Below are 23395 nucleotides of genomic sequence, written 5' to 3'. Positions count from 1 at the left end.
GACAATCTAAGCCCTCCGTAGATATCGAAGATGACATTATTCTGGGAAATCCTTCTAATACAACCTTTACATATACAGAGTCTATGATTAAGTTGAATTTTATGGACATTAAAAGAGCAGGGGGGTCTCACCCTCATTTAAGCGGTCTCAGGTAGGTTTTCACTATATATTTTGAATATCCAACTGGCACTTTGGGCGCTCCGTACACATGGAAGACAAAAAGTGTACCCAAATTCCTTTTAGTCACGTTTGTATCTACCTATTAACTAAATGTCTGCATAATATTAGAAAGATTGAGATATCACGGGGCTCTAACCATTGCCCTGTGCCCTTTGTCCTAAAATTTTGACAATTTTTAGCTGAAGAGTGACAATCTAAGCCCTCCGTAGATATCGAAGATGACAATATTCTGGAAAATCCTCCTAATACAACCTTTACATATACAGAGTCTATGATTAAGTTGAATTTTATGGACATTGAAAGACCAGGGGGGTCTCATCCTCATTTAAGCGGTCTCAGGTAGGTTTTCACTATATATTTTGAATATCCAACTGGCACTTTGGGCGCTCCGTAAACATGGAAGACAGGAAGTGTACCCAAATTCCTTTTAGTCACGTTTTTATCTACCTATTAAATAAATGTCTGCATAATATTAGAAAGATTGAGAGATCAGGGGGCTTTAACCATTGCCCTGTGCCCTTTGTCCTAAAATTTTGACAATTTTTAGCTGAAGAGTGACAATCTAAGCCCTCCGTAGATATCGAAGATGACATGATTCTGGGAAATCCTTCTAATACAACCTTTACATATACAGAGCCTATGATTAAGTTGAATTTTATGGACATTGAAAGACCAGGGGGGGTCTCACCCTCATTTAAGCGGTCTCAGGTAGGTTTTCACTATATATTTTGAATATCCAACTGGCACTTTGGGCGCTCCGTAAACATAGAAGACAGGAAGTGTACCCAAATTCCTTTTAGTCACGTTTGTATCTACCTATTAACTAAATGTCTGCATAATATTAGAAAGATTGAGAGATCAGGGGGCTCTAACCATTGCCCTGTGCCCTTTGTCCTAAAATGTTGACAATTTTTAGCTGAAGAGTGACAATCTAAGCCCTCCGTAGATATCGAAGATGACATGATTCTGGGAAATCCTTCTAATACAACCTTTACATATACAGAGCCTATGATTAAGTTGAATTTTATGGACATTGAAAGACCAGGGGGGGTCTCACCCTCATTTAAGCGGTCTCAGGTAGGTTTTCACTATATATTTTGAATATCCAACTGGCACTTTGGGCGCTCCGTAAACATAGAAGACAGGAAGTGTACCAAAATTCCTTTTAGTCACGTTTTTATCTACCTATTAACTAAATGTGTGCATAATATTAGAAAGATTGAGAGATCATGGGGCTCTAACCATTGCCCTGTGCCCTTTGTCCTAAAATTTTGACAATTTTTAGCTGAAGAGTGACAATCTAAGCCCTCCGTAGATATCGAAGATGACATTATTCTGGGAAATCCTTCTAATACAACCTTTATATTTACAGAGTCTATGATTAAGTTGAATTTTATGGACATTGAAAGACCAGGGGGTCTCACCCTCATTTAAGCGGTCTCAGGTAGGTTTTCACTATATATTTTGAATATCCAACTGGCACTTTGGGCGCTCCGTAAACATGGAAGACAGGAAGTGTACCCAAATTCCTTTTAGTCACGTTTGTATCTACCTATTAACTAAATGTCTGCATAATATTAGAAAGATTGAGAGATCAGGGGGCTCTAACCATTGCCCTGTGCCCTTTGTCCTAAAATTTTGACAATTTTTAGCTGAAGAGTGACAATCTAAGCCCTCCGTAGATATCGAAGATGACATTATTCTGGGAAACCCTTCTAATATAACCTTTACATATACAGAGTCTATGGTTAAGTTGAATTTTATGGACATTGAAAGACCAGGGGGGTCTCACCCTCATTTAAGCGGTCTCAGGTAGGTTTTCACTATATATTTTGAATATCCAACTGGCACTTTGGGCGCTCCGTAAACATAGAAGACAGGAAGTGTACCCAAATTCCTTTTAGTCACGTTTGTATCTATCTATTAACTAAATGTCTGCATAATATTAGAAAGATTGAGAGATCAGGGGGCTCTAACCATTGCCCTGTGCCCTTTGTCCTAAAATTTTGACAATTGTTAGCTGAAGAGTGACAATCTAAGCCCTCCGTAGATATCGAAGATGACATTATTCTGGGAAATCCTTTTAATACAACCTTTACATATACAGAGTCTATGATTAAGTTGAATTTTATGGACATTGAAAGACCAGGGGGGTCTCACCCTTATTTAAGCGGTCTCAGGTAGGTTTTCACTATATATTTTGAATATCCAACTGGCACTTTGGGCGCTCTGTAAACATGGAAGACAGGAAGTGTACCCAAATTCCTTTTAGTCACGTTTGTATCTACCTATTAACTAAATGTCTGCATAATATTAGAAAGATTGAGAGATCAGGGGGCTCTAACCATTGCCCTGTGCCCTTTGTCCTAAAATTTTGACAATTTTTAGCTGAAGAGTGACAATCTAAGCCCTCCGTAGATATCGAAGATGACATTATTCTGGGAGATCCTTCTAATACAACCTTTACATATACAGAGTCTATGATTAAATTGAATTTTATGGACATTGAAAGACCAGGGGGGTCTCACCCTCATTTAAGCGGTCTCAGGTAGGTTTTCACTATATATTTTGAATATCCAACTGGCACTTTGGGCGCTGCGTAAACATGGAAGACAGGAAGTGTACCCAAATTCCTTTTAGTCACGTTTGTATCTACCTATTAACTAAATGTCTGCATAATATTAGAAAGATTGAGAGATCAGGGGGCTCTAACCATTGCCCTGTGCCCTTTGTCCTAAAATTTTGACAATTGTTAGCTGAAGAGTGACAATCTAAGCCCTCCGTAGATATCGAAGATGACATTATTCTGGGAAATCCTTCTAATACAACCTTTACATATACAGAGTCTACGATTAAGTTGAATCTTATGGACATTGAAAGACCAGGGGGGTCTCACCCTCATTTAAGCGGTCTCAGGTAGGTTTTCACTATATATTTTGAATATCCAACTGGCACTTTGGGCGCTCCGTAAACATGGAAGACAGAAAGTGTACCCAAATTCCTTTTAGTCACGTTTGTATCTACCTATTAACTAAATGTCTGCATAATATTAGAAAGATTGAGAGATCAGGGGGCTCTAACCATTGCCCTGTGCCCTTTGTCTTAAAATTTTGACAATTTTTAGCTGAAGAGTGACAATCTAAGCCCTCCGTAGATATCGAAGATGACATTATTCTGGGAAATCCTTCTAATACAACCTTTACATATACAGAGTCTATGATTAAGTTGAACTTTATGGACATTGAAAGACCAGGGGGGTCTCACCCTCATTTAAGCGGTCTCAGGTAGGTTTTCACTATATATTTTGAATATCCAACTGGCACTTTGGGCGCTCCGTAAACATGGAAGACAGGAAGTGTACCCAAATTCCTTTTAGTCACGTTTGTATCTACCTATTAACTAAATGTCTGCATAATATTAGAAAGATTGAGAGATCAGGGGGCTCTTACCATTGCCCTGTGCCCTTTGTCCTAAAATTTTGACAATTTTTAGCTGAAGAGTGACAATCTAAGCCCTCCGAAGATATCGAAGATGACATTATTCTGGGAAATCCTTCTAATACAACCTTTACATATACAGAGTCTATGCATAAGTTGAATTTTATGGACATTGAAAGACTAGGGGGGTCTCACCCTCATTTAAGCGGTCTCAGGTAGGTTTTCACTATATATTTTGAATATCCAACTGGCACTTTGGGCGCTCCGTAAACATGGAAGACAGGAAGTATATCCAAATTCCTTTTAGTCACGTTTGTATCTACCTATTAACTAAATGTGTGCATAATATTAGAAAGATTGAGAGATCAGGGGGCTCTAACCATTGCCCTGTGCCCTTTGTCCTAAAATTTTGACAATTTTTAGCTGAAGAGTGACAATCTAAGCCCTCCGTAGATATCGAAGATGACATTATTCTGGGAAATCCTTCGACGAGAATTTACGACAGCTTGAAGAGGTCATTAAACGATTTCCTACGTATCTTATCAGTCCTCTTAACTATGAAAATCGTGCTTTTAATGTTATCAAGTATTTAATTTTTTTATGATTTTCAACTAAATTTTGAATATCCAACCGACTGCTAGCAGCCGGTTGGATATTGAATATCGAATATCGAATAACGAACCGGCTGCTAACTTCACATACATGGTAAAGTACAGGTAATTTCTCGCAAACGTAATACCATTTGTTTACACAAACGTAATACCTGTCAAAATTTAAATTCGCGCAAACGTAACGCGCCGATATTTACATATCAGATTTGTTTATCGTAACGGTCAGTATATTATACATATTTTATGTTTTAAATTTGGTAACTTACATGGCAAACAACATTGCATACAACATGACCAACAACATAGCAAACACCAGAGGAGATAACCAATTAGATACTTGATTGGTCCTTCAACAGCACTCCAAACAGCGTCAATTACAGCACCGATAATAACCTGTAGGCCTACAATATATTGTATGATAGATTCATTTTTTCTCAGTCTTGCTCTATACTAATTCCTAGTTCTTATTTTTTGTAATTGTGTATATTCAAGTCAAAAGCCTTTCTTGTTAACAAAGTAAGTATTTCTAGTTTTTGATTGTGATAATATTTATTAATTAGTGACTTCAAAACAAGGATACTGTCTGATGTACTACGATTTTTGAGAAGATCAAATTGACTTTTGCAGACAACGCCTTAAATTATTTTTTGTAAGTCTTGAATTTAAATGTCAAATACAATAGTTCAACAAAATAAATACTTAAAAGTGTTACAATCTTATTATATTTTACTACTTCATTATTAAAAACAATGCGTCGACTGGTCAGCTCGATAAAGATAGGCTCAATTTGTTTTGCATTTGGTATAATCGGCTTGAAACAAAGAGAAAAAATATTTTAAAATTAAAAACTAAGTATGTCCAAAATTATTTTACTTGATAACTTCATTTTTACGCAAAAAAGCCATGTCCCACATTTTATTTTTGTGTACAAAAGATCAGAATTGTGTGGCAATAGATCGTATTTTATCTCCGATCGTCGTAAAACGTGACAAAAATATTGTTTTTTGTTGCACAATTGTTATATTTGCTAATGCAAACACCAAAGTCACTACAACCGGAAATTGGAAACTAGCCAGCTGGAAACGGTCTGAAAAATGTCCAAGGTAATGGAATGTAAGCAATTATCCAGTTTGTGCCATTATATTGTGAAATGAAAAAAAAAAAAAAAAAACGGCGAGAAATAATACTTACACTATAAAAAGTACATTTTAATGTACATGTGTATATCCGGTTCACGCTATATTGACTTACAGAACACACTATATTTAGTATTTATTTATTTCTATAGAAATTATTATAAAATGTAAAGCCATATTGTCAAAAAAAACGGAAAAAGAACAGTACATTTTATCAATCGAAATATAGAGTTACTACAAAACACTTACTCATAATTGTCTTCTTTTTCACTTTCAATTAACCTTTTTTACATTGTCCGTTTTTTCCGAGGACTACAATCATATTGTCCGTTTTTTTCTTAAATTTATCTTTTATTTTTCAAAGAAACCAACATTATGAAATTAGGCATTCGGGAACTTTAAAACTGACCTCCTTCTATTTCATTACTGTAATTTAGTAAAGATAACACATATCTATTTAAAGACCCAAAAAAATATTTCTATAGTATAAATTAACAGTTAAAAAGAGATGCGATATATATGATTGTCAATGAGACAACTATCCAACAGATAAAATTGAGAATGGAAATGGAGAATGTGTCAAAGAGACAACAACCCGACCAAAGAGCAGAAAACAGCCCCAGGCCACCAATGGGTCTTCAACACAGCGAGAAAATCCCGCACCCGGAGGCGGGCTTCAGCTGGCCCCTAAACGAAAATGTGTACTAGTTCAGTGAAAATGGACGTCACACTCAACTCCGAAACATATAAATGAACTAAAACTACAAAAACATACAAGACTAACAAACGTCAGAGGCTCCTGACTTAGGACAGGCGCAAAAATGCGGTGGGGTTAAACATGTTTTGTGAGATCTCAATCCTCCCCCTATATACAATAAAAAAAGAAAAACATAGAGCAATACGCACAGTAAAACTCAGTTTAAAAGAAGTCCGAGTCCGATGTCAGAATAGGTAACAGAAGAAACTAAGCAAAATTAAAATGATACATAAATTAAATAAAATTAAATACGACCGCAGAGGTCGAACCCTGAACAGTTGGGGCAAGTATGGACACAACATTCAAGCTTGATACAGCTTTGCATTTGGATTGTGATTAAATATTTGACACAGCATAGGTATCTGACACAGAATGAATGTGGTCTAAGAACTTAAAAATTTTAAATTGGACATCCACCTATTATGGTCCAATATCCAAAATCTAAATACATGGTTAAATTCAGCATATCAAAGAACCCCAAGAATTCAATTTTTGATGAAATCAGACAAATTTTAATTTTGGACCCTTTTGACCTCAATGTGGACAAAGTTGATAACGGGGCCCAAAAATCAAAAATCTAAATATATGGTTAGATTCAGCACATCAAAGAACCCCATATATTCAATTTTTGTTGAAATCAAACAAAGTTTAATTTTGGACCCCGATTTGGACAAACTTGAAAACTGGGCCCATAATCAAAAATCTAAATACATGTTTAGATTCAGCATATCAAAGAACCCTAAGAATGCAATTTTTGTTAAAATCAAACTAAGTTTAATTTTGGACCCTTTGGACCTTAATGTAGACCAATTTGAAAACGGAACCAAAAATCAAAAATCTAAATACATGGTTAGATTCAGCATATCAAAGAACCCCATATATTCAATTTTTGTTGAAATCAAACAAAGTTTAATTTTGGATCCCGATTTGGACCAACTTGAAAACTGGGCCCATAATCAAAAATCTAAATACATGTTTAGATTCAGCATATCAAAGAACCCTAAGAATTCAATTTTTGATGAAATCAAACAAAGTTTAATTTTGGACCCTTTGGACCTCAATGTGGACCAATTTAAAAACGAGGCCCAAAATCCAAAAACTAAATACACTGTTAGATTCAGCATATTAAAGAACCCCAAGAATTCAAGAATAAAACCCCATTGAAATTGGTCAAGAAATAAGCAATTTATATGAAGTATCTTCTTTTGCACAATACTATGCAATTAAATATTTCTTGCTATTGCGCAATACTGTACAATTGACAATTTCTTGCTATTGCGCAATATTGTGCTATTGGATATTTCTTACTATTGCGCAATACTGTGCAATTGAAGATGTCTTGCTATTGCGCAATACTGTGCAATTGAAGATTTCTTGCTATTGTGCAATACTGTGCAATTGAAGATTTCTTGCTATTGTGCAATACTGTGCAATTGAAAATTTCTTGCTATTGCACAATACTTATTATATAATAATAAACACATCCTGTTTGGTGTGTATCTCCTACCATATCATTATTACTTGCTTTTAAATATAAATCAGAAATAACCAACTTAAAATGGAAAATTTTAAAAGAAAAAAAAAAGGAAAAAAAGAAAAAAAAGGAAAAAAAAAAAAATCCCCCCCCCAATTTTTTGAACCCCCTTATGATTCATCACCCCCAAACTCAATCCCAGCCTTCCCTTTGTGGTCTGGTACCTTGCAGTACAATTTCAGAGAGATCCATACACTTGAACACAAGTTATTGTCTGGAAACTAGAAAAATGTGTTTTTTGGCCCCTTTTTGGCCCCAAATTCCTAAACATTTAGGGCAATTACCCCCAAACTCAAACCCAGCTTTCCATTTGTGATATGGAACCTTGTAGTATAATTTCAAAAAGATCCATACACTTACACACAAGTTATTGTCCTGAAACTAGAAAAATGCTTGTTTTTTGCCCCTTTTTTTGGCCCCTAATTCCTAAAATTTTGAGGCAATTACCCCCAAAAATCAATCCCAGCATTCCTTTTGTGATATGGAACCTTGTGGTACAATGTCAGAGAGATCCATACACTAGCACACAAGTTATGTCTGGAAGTTACAAAAATGCTTATTTTTGGCCCCTTTTTGGCCCCTAATTCCTTTACTGTTGGTACCATAACCCCCAAAATCAATCCCAACCTTCCTTTTGTGGTATTAAACCTTGTGGTAAAATTTCATAGAGATCCATTCACTTAAACTAAAGTTAGAGTGTGAAAACCAATGTGTCTTCGGACGACGCCGGACGACGCCAGACGACGACGACGACGACGACGACGACGACGACGACGACGACGCCAACGTCATACCAATATACGACCACAAAAAATTTTTTGCGGTCGTATAAAAAGGACTACTAGCAGTTACTGACATGCTAGCTCCAAACCTCAATTAAACTGATAGAAAGTTTATGTCTTCATCATATGAAAATCAAGCACAATTCCTTCCGTTAGGGGTTTAGTATCATACCATCATATAATATATGAGAGGAACATAACCCGTATCATGCCAATAACTGGTTTTAGAATAAATGTGTTTATTTCCGATGCAAAGACCCTATGTGTTAATCAATATTAATTCCAAAATATGCCATCTTTAATGACCTGACAACAGTATCATAACTATATCCCTTCTGAATAAGTCTGTTTAAAGGTTGGGTTAGCTTTTGAGGTGAATGACGATATTTTTGTGCTTTGTATATAATATTACCATAAAAGATTGGATGTGAAATACCTGAACGTATAAGATGTCTGCATGTTGATTTATATTTACGAATGATGTCCTTGTACCGATGATAAAATTAAGTAAATGTGTTGACTAGTTTGTGATATCGAAAACCCTGGTGTAATAATTTTTCAGTAATACAGAGATTTATTTCGTTAAAATCAAATACGTTGTTACATACACGAGCGAATCGAACAAGCCAAGATATATTAACACCATTTTTTCGCTTGTCCCAAGTCAGGAGCCTCTGGCCTTTGTTAGTCTTGTATGTTTTTTAATTTTAGTTCATTTATATGTTTTGGAGTTTAGTATGACGTCCATTTTCACTGAACTAGTACACATTTTTGTTTAGGGGCCAGCTGAAGCCCGCTTCCGGGTGCGGGATTTTCCCGCTGTGTTGAAGACCCATTGGTAGCCTTCGGCTGTTTTTTGCTCTTTGGACGGGTTATGGTCTCTTTGACACACATTCCCCATTTCTATTCTCAACTTTATACTGAAGTCGTCATTATCAAGAGCCAATATATCATCCAAATATCTAAAAGTGTTTTTGTATCAGATGTTGTTTCGATGGTGCTTTGCTGATTTTAGTCATAAATTGTAACTCATACTCATAACAATACAGAAACAGGTCCGCAATAAGTGGTGCACAGTTAGTCCCCATTGAAATTCTGATCACTTGACGAGACACACGAAATCTAGTAAAAATTCAAGTGCAGTTATCGTATCAAAGCAGGTCTAATTGACATAGTTCTTTAGAGTCCATTTGAACACAAGCAGCTATAGAATAGGGGGGGGGGGGGGGGGTCTCAAACATGTTTTTCTTGGTCAGTAGCGTAACAGCACAACATAAGAGATTCTGTAAAAATTAGTTTGAAATGGCTTGTTTTATCCGATCGAAACGATTCACAATAACCCCTAAACTAAAATTAAGACAAAAGACACTTATTACCGATCTAAGAGTACTCTCAGTTATTGAAAGCTAATTCAATGCTAATGATAACCAATAAATAAATCGTGTTTCCCAGACTGAATTCTGTTTATCACTGTAAACCCTTTTTTGAATGTCATGCCATCTTTCTTTCTTTGATTACGTTTTACCATAACCTTGCAGTTTTATGAAAGTTAACTATAACGGTTAATAGAAATAGCGACAGGAGACTCGTAAATTGTTTTATGCTTGCTTAGTTTTAAGCTTTTAATCATTAAAGTTTGATCATATATTATTTGTCGCACAACGTTTAACTATTATGAGGGTGTGGATGGGGTTTACAGAATAGAGAATAATGGCCCCAAAAATAAATAGGGAAAAATGGGGTACAAAAAAGAAATAGAGAATAATGGGGTGCTAAAAATACATAAAGAATAATTGTGTAAAAATAAAGAATAAGTTAAAGAAATACTGTTTATAGAAATAAATGATTAACAGAATAATGAAATTGTTCGTTTTCTGCACCTACAATTTAATATTGATAATTGACAATAGAGATCACCCCCGGATTTTGTTGGGTTTTGTCTTGTTCAGTCTTTAGTTATATATTTTGTGTTTTGTAAACCTGTTTGTCTTTTTGTTGTTTTTTTTTTTGCCATGGCATTGTTAGTTCGTTTCGACTTACATGTATGAGTTAGAATACCCTTTTGGTAACTTCTGCTCTTTATCATAATGATTATGAGGCACGGATTTAATCAAAATTATTTTATTTAATGAGATCTTGACTTGTTATTGTAAATATCAAAATATTCAAATATTCCCCAAAAAATCAAAGACAATATCCTGAAATATTTCAGGACCTCCATTATTCGATTTCAGGATCTCCTGCAATATTTCAGGACCACTACAAATCCATTATTCCTGAACTCGAATTATGGAGGTCTTGAAATATTTCAGGAGGTCATAAATGATTTATGGATATCCTGAATTTAAATTATGGAGGTCCTGCAATATTTCAGAATCTCCCTAAATGCATTAGTTTTGACCAAACCACTGCCTCGTAAATGATTGGACATAACATTTTTTTCACTATACATAAATGTTAAATATCTTTTAATCTTCTCCCAAACAATTGATTAATTGACAATATTTTGATATTTTTTGGTCAGTTAGACTATCAAGGATAAAATCTAATTCAAGTGATCGAATTTTTATTTTCAGAGCAAATATACAAATTACCATGGCATACTTGTCTGTGTGGCTCTCGTTATTTATCATGCTTATTCAATGATGTAAATTGAAAAAGAAATTTGGCTTTTTATTTTGTGATCAAAATGGACAAATGGTGTCCTTTTTGTAGTGCAGTGTCACGTAGGGGATAGGGATCTTCATATTCCAACTTTGAACATCATAAACGAACGTCCAAACCCCCCTTTGATTGGAAAATATATAATATTTTAGCATAAAATCGTCCAAAAAAAGTTAACCTCGCTCAGCTCGGCGGTATATATATGGTTTTTCGGTAATTACGTCCTTCCTTATAACATGCTCAGTGTGCCGTTTAGTCGAAGGTTAGCTCTATTTAATGTACAATTCTTGGAGTACACACAAGCATCACTTGTCAATACTATTATACTATCACGTAAAATTTATGATATAACAGGAAATTTGCATATGTAGGACCCGAACTCAAGGATTTTACAGAATAAGCATATTGTTCTAATGCTACTTTTGTGTTTATACATAGAAATATAGGGTAAGACTGCCCTTTACCGTCAGGCGTCAAACGGTCATTTACGGCTACCGTTAGCGTCAAATTGGTTAAAATTTTATCGTGATTCGTCTAAATATCCTTATCGTGATTCGTCAGAGGTCTCAAATAATTATCCGTTACCGTTATTTAACTTGATTCGTTAAAATCAGTCGATTTTTTTATCGTCATAAAGAAAATGTACATTTTATCGTCATCCACCAAAAAATTACCGTTAACATCATTTGGCAAATTTTGTTTTACTCTTATTCGTCATGAAGGTACCCCCCATTACGACCCTCATACATGACGTATACCATTTCTGATTACTTAAATTGAGCATTTATATTTTAACTGTGTGCATTTACAGGGTAATAAATGTATAAACTGCATGCGTGAATAGGTGACAATTTTATCTATACAGGGGGTTGCACATATTTTGTGCAGTAACGTGTTGTCTTTGATTTCTTTAAGTAACAATATAACATTAAACTTGAGTATGAAACGCAAAGAAAAAGAAACATCAGACTTACAAGTATACATAGCATTCTCAGATCAGAAAATTAGGGAACCTTTAGAAAACTAGGATCGTACAATCTATTTTTAAAACATGTTTGCTAGAGGGTGACCGGTTTCAAAATGATATATTCGTATTTTACCTCTACCTATCGCTCGGGATAAAATAATCGAATATAAATGCCCAACCCATGGTTAAATGAAAACAAATCTATGGCTGCCATGAATTATTATTAAATCAAACAGTGATGTCATTTGGTCAAGTTCATGCATTTGTATACACACATACATCCCTCAGATATCTTTATATTGTATTTCGCTCATTTTGAAAGTCGCGGAGGCATTTTCCATTTTCTAACATTACTTTCAGGTTAGGTAGATTTATTCCTACTTAATAAGTCTACAAGTACTTACTACTTTTGGCATCTGATTTACCTACAAAAAATATATGTGAAAGTAATATATATTCTTACATACCGATCTTGAATATAACAATAAAGGGATGTGGTTTTATTGTCAATAAAAATAACTACCAATTTAAAGGACATGGATGCAAACAACTACAAGCCATCGCATGGGCCTCAACGATATAAAATAAGCCACATATCGTTAAGTAAATAAAGTTTAAATGAGATGGATAGAAGCTTAGTATTGTATGAATAGAAAAATATTCTATTCTATTGTATGTATAACTTACACTACTTGATAAATTCTAAATATACATAAATGATACAAATATACTTTATTTTCATATAACCATATAGGTGTCTGTCGCGAACGAAAAAACTACAATAAATAAGTGACATTTCCAATTGGTAAAACATAAGTACACATGAACAAAGATATCTGATAATTCAAAAGGCCTCCTATTTCATGACTCTAAAGAACAAGCTAAACGTGTTCCATAACATCAAAGCAGTAGGATTAGATATGCCGTTAATGTTTTCATCTGTTGAGAGGGACACGAATTGTAAGTATGTAATTATAGGTTTCATAACGAGTGAGAATTGGATATTACTTGATATCAACTCGAGCTATTTAATTTCAAAATAACAATGAACGAGCCTTTGGTGAATTTTCGTAAAATCCCTGAAATTGTTAGGAATTTCATAAAATCACTAAACATTTATTTTTTCACATCTCCACATTGTAGAAATTCTTATCTACCTTCTTAATAATATTGAATCAAATTTACTTTTTATTTGATTTGTCCCAAATTAATATATTCTCGTCCTGATATGTATTTGATACTTGCCATGCATTTGTTTTTCTCCCCTTACGAAGGTAATCATTTCAATGTACTGCCTTAAAGTTTAAATTTAATAAAGAACAGATGATTTATTTTTCACTTTTCAATATCAGACTGAAGCTATAAACATTAACTTACTTTCAAACAAGGTAGTAATACGACTTCGTTTTAACGATATACACCATTCAAAGTGGTGTACTAGGTGAAAGACTACCACGACACGTCGAAATAATCGTAGCGTCATCGAGTTGTAGGACGTAAAACGTCGATTTTTGACGTCTTCACAAGGTGACAGATTGGTTCATACACACAAAACGAAGTCGGTGACACTATGATTATTTTATATCATTAAAACGGATATTTATGTATCAACAAAATAGAGATTTTTAAGAAAAATCTATGTATTTGAAATTGGAGATTTTGATGATTTTAAGACAAATTTATGAACGTTTTTCGCCGGTTTTATGTGCTTTCTATACAAATGTTCAACTATTTTGAAAGAATTCAATCAGTTATATTTCAGAAAATAAAAGAGATAAAGGCATTAATTTTTCAATTTTCAGATATAAATCAACGAGCCTAAGTTTTATGCAAAATATTACCAAAATCTGTAACATAGCCCATTTACCGTTCCTTGACCGTAAGCAGCAATTTACCAAATTCATCCGCGTTTAGAGAATACATTTCTCAACTCATCTGATATTCAGGAGCTTGCAGTTGCTACTCAGAATTTGTAAAGTGTCTGAGTAAAAAATTAATGAGCCAGGGTTTTGTCCTTTTTCTAAAAAAAACATTGGAAAGTACGAGGACATAATAGATAAATATTCATGGAATACTTCAAAAATAATACAGGATGGTCTTCAGTTAAAGATTCTATGTGCTGACTCTGTGTAGAATTTTATCTACTCTACAGTTTGTCTTTGTATTATTATGTAACATTTGTTCGTATGACTATTGACGTGGTTCGGTATATGTGCATCCAGCTTTCAGGTTTTTGGCTTTTGGCGTTCTTTATGCGGATGGCATCAGAGATGCGTTTTGGACACATGAGGTTTTTATAGTGTTTTAATTTTGTATACTCTTGTATTTATATATTACTTATTTTGTATTTTATCGGGAAAGTGTATGTGTCATGATATATGCTTTACTATACAGACTGTATTATCAACTATAAACACTTTTTTTTTTGGTTTCGTCTTTGGTTGGTTTAATTTTAATTATGTTTGAATGTTTAATTCAGTTGTGTTGTATGTCTGCTTTATAAATAAGAAGATGTGGTATGTATGTTTACACTATTTTGGCTGCTGGATCCCAGTTATGGCCAAGTTAATCAATTGCTCACTTAATTTGGCAATATTACGGAACATTAAACAACTGTCATACAAGTTGGCGTTTTAGCTAGCTAGAAAACCAGATCTAACTCATCATTTTCTTAGGAATATGCCTGTGCTACTTCAAGAATATCACAGTTGTTTTCCTGCTTTATTTTTCTCAAATTTTTACAAATTTCAACAAGGATTTTCGTTTTATAGATATGACTGTGCATGAAAATTATTGGAAATCAAATGAGACAATCTTAACTTTTCATAAAACTTACGCAGGACGGACAGACTGATTTATATTATTATAAGGCAACTAGTTGGTGTGGTATTATCAAATAATCAGAATCAATTGCATTAAACTATCATAGCCCTATTTGCAAATAAACGTGAAACGGAATAAGTCTCGCAAATTCAATCTTTTGCTATAACAATTACAAATATATAGTATCATGTGTTTAATAAATGATTTGATCGCTTTAATATATTTTTGCAATAACGAATAAGCGGCAACAAATCTTTCACGATCCTTTTTCCGATCACCAAAAAGCCGTGCCCGATCTTTTACTATCCGAATATCAAATTTTCACAAATATTCCCATTTTTGCAAAGTTTCTGATCAAGTTAAACTTAAACTAAATAACTTTAAGAACCATTTTAAATAGTGATATGGAACGATATTTTTTAAGAGAAAAGAAGTCAATGCATTCAAGATATAAAAAAAAAACATGTTTGTTTACATTTTTATTTCTTTGAAATTTCGAGGAGCAATCTGCCTTTTGTAGATTGGTAAAAACGGTGTACTTCAAACCTTGAATTTTCTCGGACACTGATCATAATGTTCAACCATTTTGGCAGACAGTTTTTATTTTTCCAATATACGTCATTATTATTCATTCAATTTGATTATTTACTGATGTTGCATGTGTATTATCGATAAGATTTCCTTCACGATCCTATACTAGATCTTTCACGATCCAATCGCAATACTTGACTACCGTTACTTATTCTTTCACGATCATTTTTCTCGATACTAGTTTTACCGAATGACAGCCGTGTATAATCGACAAAATAATTCATTCAGCGAAAACTTTCCCTGCAAATTAACTTTAGTGTATTATTGCCGAAGTGTACCGAACGTGACCTTAATAAACAATCAACACTGAATCAGGTAGCACGTGAAAAATAATTTAGATGAGAGATATACAAAAGAGCGATGTTTTTATATTTCTCATGCATGCATTTCTATTTGTTTATTAAACTTTGTCAAAACATTTGTTAGATGATTACATGTACTAAAATATTTCTTTCAGAATCAAATAACACTATCTATAATCAACGTTTGTTTAGGATGCTATAAACAGTTCCGTATAGATATATTTGTTGTAAGGGGAGACAACACCGTAAAATGCCTATTTATTTTGGTAGTGAAAATTGAAAACGTATTTGTAGCTAATGTGGCTCTTTCCAGAGCAGGCGACTGTTTCCTGAAGCGGGAATGTTTAAAAAAAACAGGTGAAAATCTATGAAGTTCATACAGTTTTAATTATCTAAAAAGTGCCTGTACCATGCCTACATAAGTACATGTATGCACATGAGCAGATTTCAGGTTTCTCATGTTGGAATTGGGCATTTTTTTTCATTTTCTCTGGGTAGAACTTTTTTATTATGTTAAAATCAAACTTTATTTTGATTTCTTTATAAACTAGTGATATCTGTTTTATGCAAGTATCTTTATTCTAAATACCACCCCTAAGGGGTCACTTACATGTATGTATGGTCCTTCAAAATATAAAATAAAAACCACCTGTTGATTGCACCATTACCGTTGCATTCATCGCAGTTTTCCACTTGCGCTGTGCGATTGTCGTAGTAATAACGAGAGGTCTCGAGGTTAAAATCACTGCATACGGAAAAGCTACCGGGGCATTAGAGTACAGGGAAGACAATAATTCGATAGCACTAAATTTCTTAAAATTTTGATCAGATTAAGGATTTTATTTTAAAAACATATTCAACTTTTTTGTTAAATTTGGAGAATCATATGACTTAAAAAGGGTTGAGATCTCACTAAACAGGTTAAATCCCGCCGCATTTTCGCGCCTGTCCCAAGTCAGTAGCCTCTGACCTTTGTTAGTCTTGTATGATTTTTAATTTTAGTTCATTTATATGTTTTGGGGTTTAGTATGGCATCCATTTTCACTGAACTAGTACACATTTTTGTTTAGGGGGCAGCTGAAGCCCGCCTCCGGGTGGGGGATTTTCTCGCTGTGTTGAAAACCCGTTGTGGCCTTCGACTGTTTTCTGCTTTTTGGTTGGGTTGTTGTCTCTTTGACACATTCCCCATTTCCATTCTCAATTTTTATGTTTAGATTCAGCATTTCAAAGAACCCCTTATATATTCAGTTTATGTTGAAATCAAACAAAGTTTAATTCTAGACCCTGATTTGGACCAACTTGAAAACTGGACCCAAAATTAAAGATCTAAATACATGTTTATTAATAAGCAATAAAAGCTTAGTTTTCAAAGGAATTCGCTTCATCAAAAAAAAATATTTATATAAAGCATTAAGAAAATTAGATTATACATAACAAAAAACAAACCTACTACAAAATTCTTTAAACAATCCCCCCCCCCCCTTTTCAAAAAAAGGAAAATAAAAGACAATGTCCCCGCGTTGCACATTTTTTATCTTTTCAAGGTACAAGGGCAATAACTTTTTTCTTTTGTTCTTTAAAACTTTTTATTAGCATCTTAGAGAAATGAAAACTTCAGAGCAAATGCAATTTGGTTTCCATTATAATTATAAAAATCTGGCAAGAATTGTACACGAGAGAGGGCTAACAAGACCAGACGGAAGGAAGCACGGATGGACGGACGGATGCCCGGGTGATAATTATTGAATGAATGAATTAATAATATTAAATACATTGTACTGATCCATATGTACAAATGTGAATATTTAGTTAATTATAAAAATCTATTATACAAATTGTGTGTAGTTTTATAGGAAGAAAAAATAAATTTTCAATTTCCTTTTGGTATGTGTAGGGAAATTTCATTATAAACTTTCCTTCATTCTTTTTTATATTTAATTTCTATGATAAGGTTATTAAGATGTTAAATATTATTCAAAATATCTAATAATGAACAGTAAATTTCAATTTACATGTATATCTATACATTCTTTCTTCTCTAAAATTAGATATGATGTTGTATCTATTTTCAACAATGACTCAACTTAAAATTTCGATTAATTGCGCAATACATTTCTAAATGTGGATTCTGATTAAATATTTGATATAGCACAGTTTCTGACACAGAATGAATGTGTTCTAAGTACTTACATAATTTAAAATTGGACATTTACCAACATGACCAATTATGGTCCAATATCCAAATTCTAAATATTTGGTTGGAATCAGCATATCAAAGAACCCCAAGAATTAAATTTTTGAAGCAATCCAACAAAGTTTAATTTTGGATACTTTGGACCTTAATGTGAACCAATTTGATAACAGGACTCAAAATCCAAAATTTAAATACACACTTAAATTCAGCATATCAAAGAACCCCATATATTCAATTTTTGTTAAAATCAAACCAAGTTTAATTTTGGACCCCAGTTTCAACCAACTTGAAAACTGTGCCCAAAATTTGATTATATATAAATAAGAAGATGTGGTATGAGTGCCAAAGAGACAATTCTCCATCGAAGTCACAATGTGTAAAAAGTAAACAATTATAGGTCAAAGTATGGCCTTCAACATGGAGCTTTGGCTTACACCAAACATCAATCTATAAAGGGCCCCAAAATGACTAGTGTAAAACAATTCAAAAATGAAAACAAACGATCTAATCTAAATAAAAAAGGAGAAACACATATGAACCACACCAATAAACGACAACCACTGAACAACAGGCTCCTGACTTAAGACAGGTGCATACAAATAAAGCGGGTTTAAACGTTTTAACAGGCGCCAACCTTCAGCATATCACAGAATCCCAAGAATTGTTTTTTTGTTGAAATCAAACTAAGTCTAATTCTGGTTACTTTGGACCTTATTGTAGACCAGTTTGAAAAACGGGCAAAAAATCAAAAATTAAAAACACTGTTAGATTGCACACATTAGAGAACACCAATAATTTAATTTTCGATGAAATCAAACACAGTTTAATTCTAGACTCCAATTTGGAGCAACTTAAAAAACCAAGCCCAAAATCAAAAATCGAGAACACTGTAGGATTGGGCATATCAAATAACACCAATAATTCAATTTGTGATAAGATCAAACATAGTTCAATTTTGGACCCCAATTTGGACCAATTTGAATACTGTGCCCAAATGGTATGGAACCTTGTGCTAAAATTTAATAGAGATCGATACACTTATACTCAATAAATTGCCTGCAAACCACAAAAATAGTTGTTTTTGGTCCCTTTTCAACCCCTAGTTAATTATTAAACGGTTTGGGCCAAGACCCCCACATATCAATTAATGTCTTAAAAACCAGACAAATAATTGTTTTGGCCCCTAATAACAAGCAGCTATAACAATAACACCCAATATCAATCCCAATTATACCACAGTTATTGTATGTGAACCAATTTATTTTCCTTGAATCAGTAATGTAAACCACAAAAACAGTTCTCTAATATTAGATATGATGCTGTGTCTATTTTCAACTATGACCCAACTTAAAATTTCTATTAATTCCAATTTATTTTCCATGAATCAGTAATGTAACCCACAAAAATAGTTCTCTAAAATTAGATATGATGCTATATATATTTTCAACTATTTCCCAACTAAAAATTTCTTTTAATTGTGCAATACATCTCTGAATTTAGATTCTTATCAAATATGTAATAATAGCATAGTTTCTGACACAGAATGAATGTGGTACAAGTTCTTAAATAATTTTAAAATTGGATATTTACCAATTATGGTATAATATCAAATTCTAAATACATGGTTGGAATCAGCATATCAAATAACCACAATATTTAATTTTTTGTTAAAATCAAACTAAGTTTTATTTTGGATTCTTTGGACCTTTATGGGGTCCAGTTTGAAAAACGGGCCCGAAATCAAAAATTTAAAGCACTGTTAGATTGCACTAATGAACGAACACCAATGATTTAATTTTTGAAGAAATCAAACAAAGTTTAATTTTTGACCCAAATTTGGACCAACTTTGAAAACCAAACACAATATCAAAAATCTAAAATACTGTTGGATTGACCATACCAAATAACACCAACAATTTAATTTTTTGTTGAAATCAAACAAAGTTCAATTTAGGACTTCAATTTGGACCAACTTGAATACTGTGCCCAAAATCAAAAATCTAAATACACGCTTAGATTCAGCATATCAAAAAACCCCAACCATTCATTTTTTTTTTAAATCAAACAAACTTTAATTTTGGACCCTTTGGACCTTAATGTGGACGATGCCCAAAATAAAAAATCTAAATACACGCTTAGATTCAGCATATCAAAGAACCTAGAATTCATTTTTTTTTAATCAAACTTTTTTTTGGACCTTAATGTGGACCAATTTGAAGACAGGCCCCAATATTTAAAAATATAAATACACAATTAGATTCAGCATATCAAGAAACAGCAATAATTTAATTTTAAAGAATTCAAACAAAGTTTAATTTTAAACCCTTTGAACCTTAATATGGATCATTTCAAAAACAAACCCTTAAACCAAAATTCTCAGTACCCAATTAGATTCAGCATATTAAAGACCCCCAATAATTCAAGACTTTTAAATTAAACCCCATTGAAATTGCTTAAGAAATAAGCAATTTATACAAAGTATTGATTTTGGTCCCTTTTAACTAAACCAATACTAGGGTCATAACCCCTAAAATCAATCCCAATCTTTGTATTATGGTATAACACTTTATGGCACAATTAAATAGCAATAAATGGACTTGTACTCAAGTTATTGTCGAGAAATTAGAAAGTCCTATATTTTGCAACTTTTTGGTCCCTTATTGTTTAACGGTTTGGACCATGACCCCCAAAATCCATCAAAACTTTCCTTTTGAAATATTGAACCATGTGGTAAAATTTCATAGAGATCCATACGTACACTCAAGTTATTGCCTGCAAACCAGAAAACTAGTTGTTTTCGGCCCCTTTTCGACCCCTAATTATTAAACGGTTTGGGCCATGACCCCTAAAAATCAATCAACACTTTTCTTTTGAAATATGGAACTTTATGGTAAAATTTCATAGAAATCTATACTCTTATACACAATTTATTGTCCTGAACATGAAAAATGCTTGTTGTTAGCTCCTTTTTGGCCCCTAATTACTAAACAGCTATGACAATAACCCTCAAAACAAATTCAAACCTTCCTATTATGGTATAGAACCTTGGGTTAAAATTTAAAAGAGATCCATACACTTATACTCAAGTTATTATCTGTGAACCAGACTCAAAATTGTTTTTGTTAGGCCCTTTTTTGCCCCTTATTTCAAAACAGCTATGACAATAACCCCCAAAATTGATCCCAACCTTCCAATTGTGGTGTGGAACCTTGTGCTAAAATTTTGACCGGAAAAATATACACTTATACTCAAGTTATTGTCTTAAAACCAGACAAATCATTGTTTTTGTTCCCTTTCTGGCCCCTAATTACAAAACAGCTAAGACAATAACCCCTAACATCAATCCCATCACTCCTATTGTAGTATGGAACCTTGTGCTAAAATTTCTTACACATCCATACATCTATTCTAAAGTTATTGTTCAGCGAACCAATTTATTTTCTATGAACCAGTAAAACTGACTTTTTTAGTCCCTAATTACAAAACCGCTAAGACAATAGCCCCAAAACCAATCCCAACCATTCTTTAGTGGTATGGAACCTTGTGTTAAAATTTGATAGAGATGCATAAACTTATACTCAAGTTATTGTCTGCGAACCAAAATGTCGTCAGACAAAGACGCAGACAACACCATAACATAATACGAACGCAAATAAATTTGCGGTCATATAAAAACGTATTGTCCTTTATCCTGTCGATGTGTTGTACTTAAGTTTTGGCTTTGCACAAAGTAATTCCATTCTTATACTGTTTATGACGGCCTAACACTAAATCCGTTCGGTGTGTATTTCTTGATCTTGTAATCTGGGAGAAAATGATTTATTTAGTAGTTGTTGTTTGCTTTAAACTAAATGTTGAAGGGTTAAGCGTTCACAAACATGTTTAATCCCGCAACATTCTGTGTGCCTGTCCCTAGTAATGCAGTGGTTGTCGTTGGTTGCTGTTTGTTTTATCTGTTTTTGTTTATTGTCTTGTCATCTAATCATGCCGTTGTTTTATTGTTGTTTTTAGTTTAAATTGTTTCACTTTTAGTTATGCCGGATCCTTGCATAGCTGACTGTAAACACTATGGGTTTTGCTCATTGTTGAAAGCCGTACGTTGACATGTTATTGCTTAAAGCCACGTCCTTTGGACTCTGTTAGATAGTTTTCTACTTTACTTATGTATCCTTACTTTACATCATGTACGAAATTTTAAGTGTCGGCGATCTTAATTTGCCTTTTCCCTCTGACCTATAGTGAATAAGTGCCGATGTTTCCCGTTTGTTAGAATGCATTTTGCCATATTATCGCAATTGTTTTCATATGAAAAAATATCTCATTTCTATATGAAAAATTTAGCATCAATAAGATTTTCATAATATAAAAACGTTGCTTTTCTATTGGAAAAATCTTGCACTCATATACGAAAATATAGCATTATCAATCTATTGCATGTGATTATGAATCAGAATGCAATCAAACACATTGAAAGTGCATCCCATGTGTGTTACATGATTGTCATAGTGTTTGTACACTTCAAAATTACAGATCGTGCAAATAGGTTTTATTTAATCCATGTGGCTTTTTTCTCGTATAAATACAACATATTTATATTAAATAAGATATAGACAACGCATCGAAAAGTTATACGGACGTTTGTCCTGTTGAATACGTCCCTGTTTTTGAAAATATTATAACAATTATTTACCGAAAAATCTTCTTTTTTTTTTACAAATGTAAACATTCGTCTGCGATTTTCCCACAATGCCTCTCGTTTACAAAAGAAAATGTCGCTACTACACATAAGAAACGGTTTTCTCAATTCGCGCTTTCCATAGATTGTATCTGTCTATCGTAGTTTATCAAAATAACAAGCAAACACGCTAACAATGAAAAAAAACATCATTTTAGGGCAATAACTCCTTCGTGTAAATTCTTACCATACCGGTTTTTTATTAGCTAATGGGTTTCCAAACAAATCAGTATATTCCTTGCTGAAGAGACTGATTTGTATCACTATTTTACATCAAATTAATCAAAATGATCAAACAGTATCAAATGTAATTCATGTTTCAACAAAATCAAATCTGTTGAGAACTTTTCTACCTTAACAAAAAGACCTAAAATATGCACGACTTTAAAGTAAACATATTAACAAGAGTTTCATAAAGTATATGTTGAAATAAATTTTCTGTATATAGTTGAAGTATCTTGATAAATAGACGCATTCATTACAACATTTATTTACAAAATAATGAGATGAGATACATAATAAAAATCTACAACAGCAACATAAACTACTACAAAATAAGCGGACTTCATTGTACATGAAAAGAAAGATTAGAAATGGAACTATAAAAAGAAGGAAAAAAACAATTTGCAATTTAAACAATTTTTCAATGATATAGATATAAGAAGATGTGGTATGAGTGCCA

General features: G+C 33.2%; 2 long non-coding RNA genes across 2 annotated transcripts in view; both read right to left on the bottom strand.

The window, feature by feature from the left end:
- Positions 1–4532, bottom strand: part of LOC127736577 (uncharacterized) — a 56332-nt gene extending 51800 nt beyond the window's left edge. Inside the window, exon 1 of the long non-coding RNA XR_007999053.1 lies at positions 4495–4532. This is a non-coding gene — a long non-coding RNA (uncharacterized LOC127736577). The remainder of the gene's footprint in view (positions 1–4494) is intronic.
- The window catches only part of LOC127736576 (uncharacterized), a 417821-nt gene that overhangs the window by 101845 nt on the left and 292581 nt on the right, over positions 1–23395 (bottom strand). The window lies entirely within an intron of this gene.

This window comes from Mytilus californianus, unplaced genomic scaffold (assembly GCF_021869535.1).
Source record: "Mytilus californianus isolate M0D057914Y unplaced genomic scaffold, xbMytCali1.0.p SCAF_33, whole genome shotgun sequence".
Classification (NCBI taxonomy): domain Eukaryota; kingdom Metazoa; phylum Mollusca; class Bivalvia; order Mytilida; family Mytilidae; genus Mytilus; species Mytilus californianus.
Note: the sequence above shows the minus strand (reverse complement) of the source record. Positions and strands in the feature narration are given on the sequence as shown.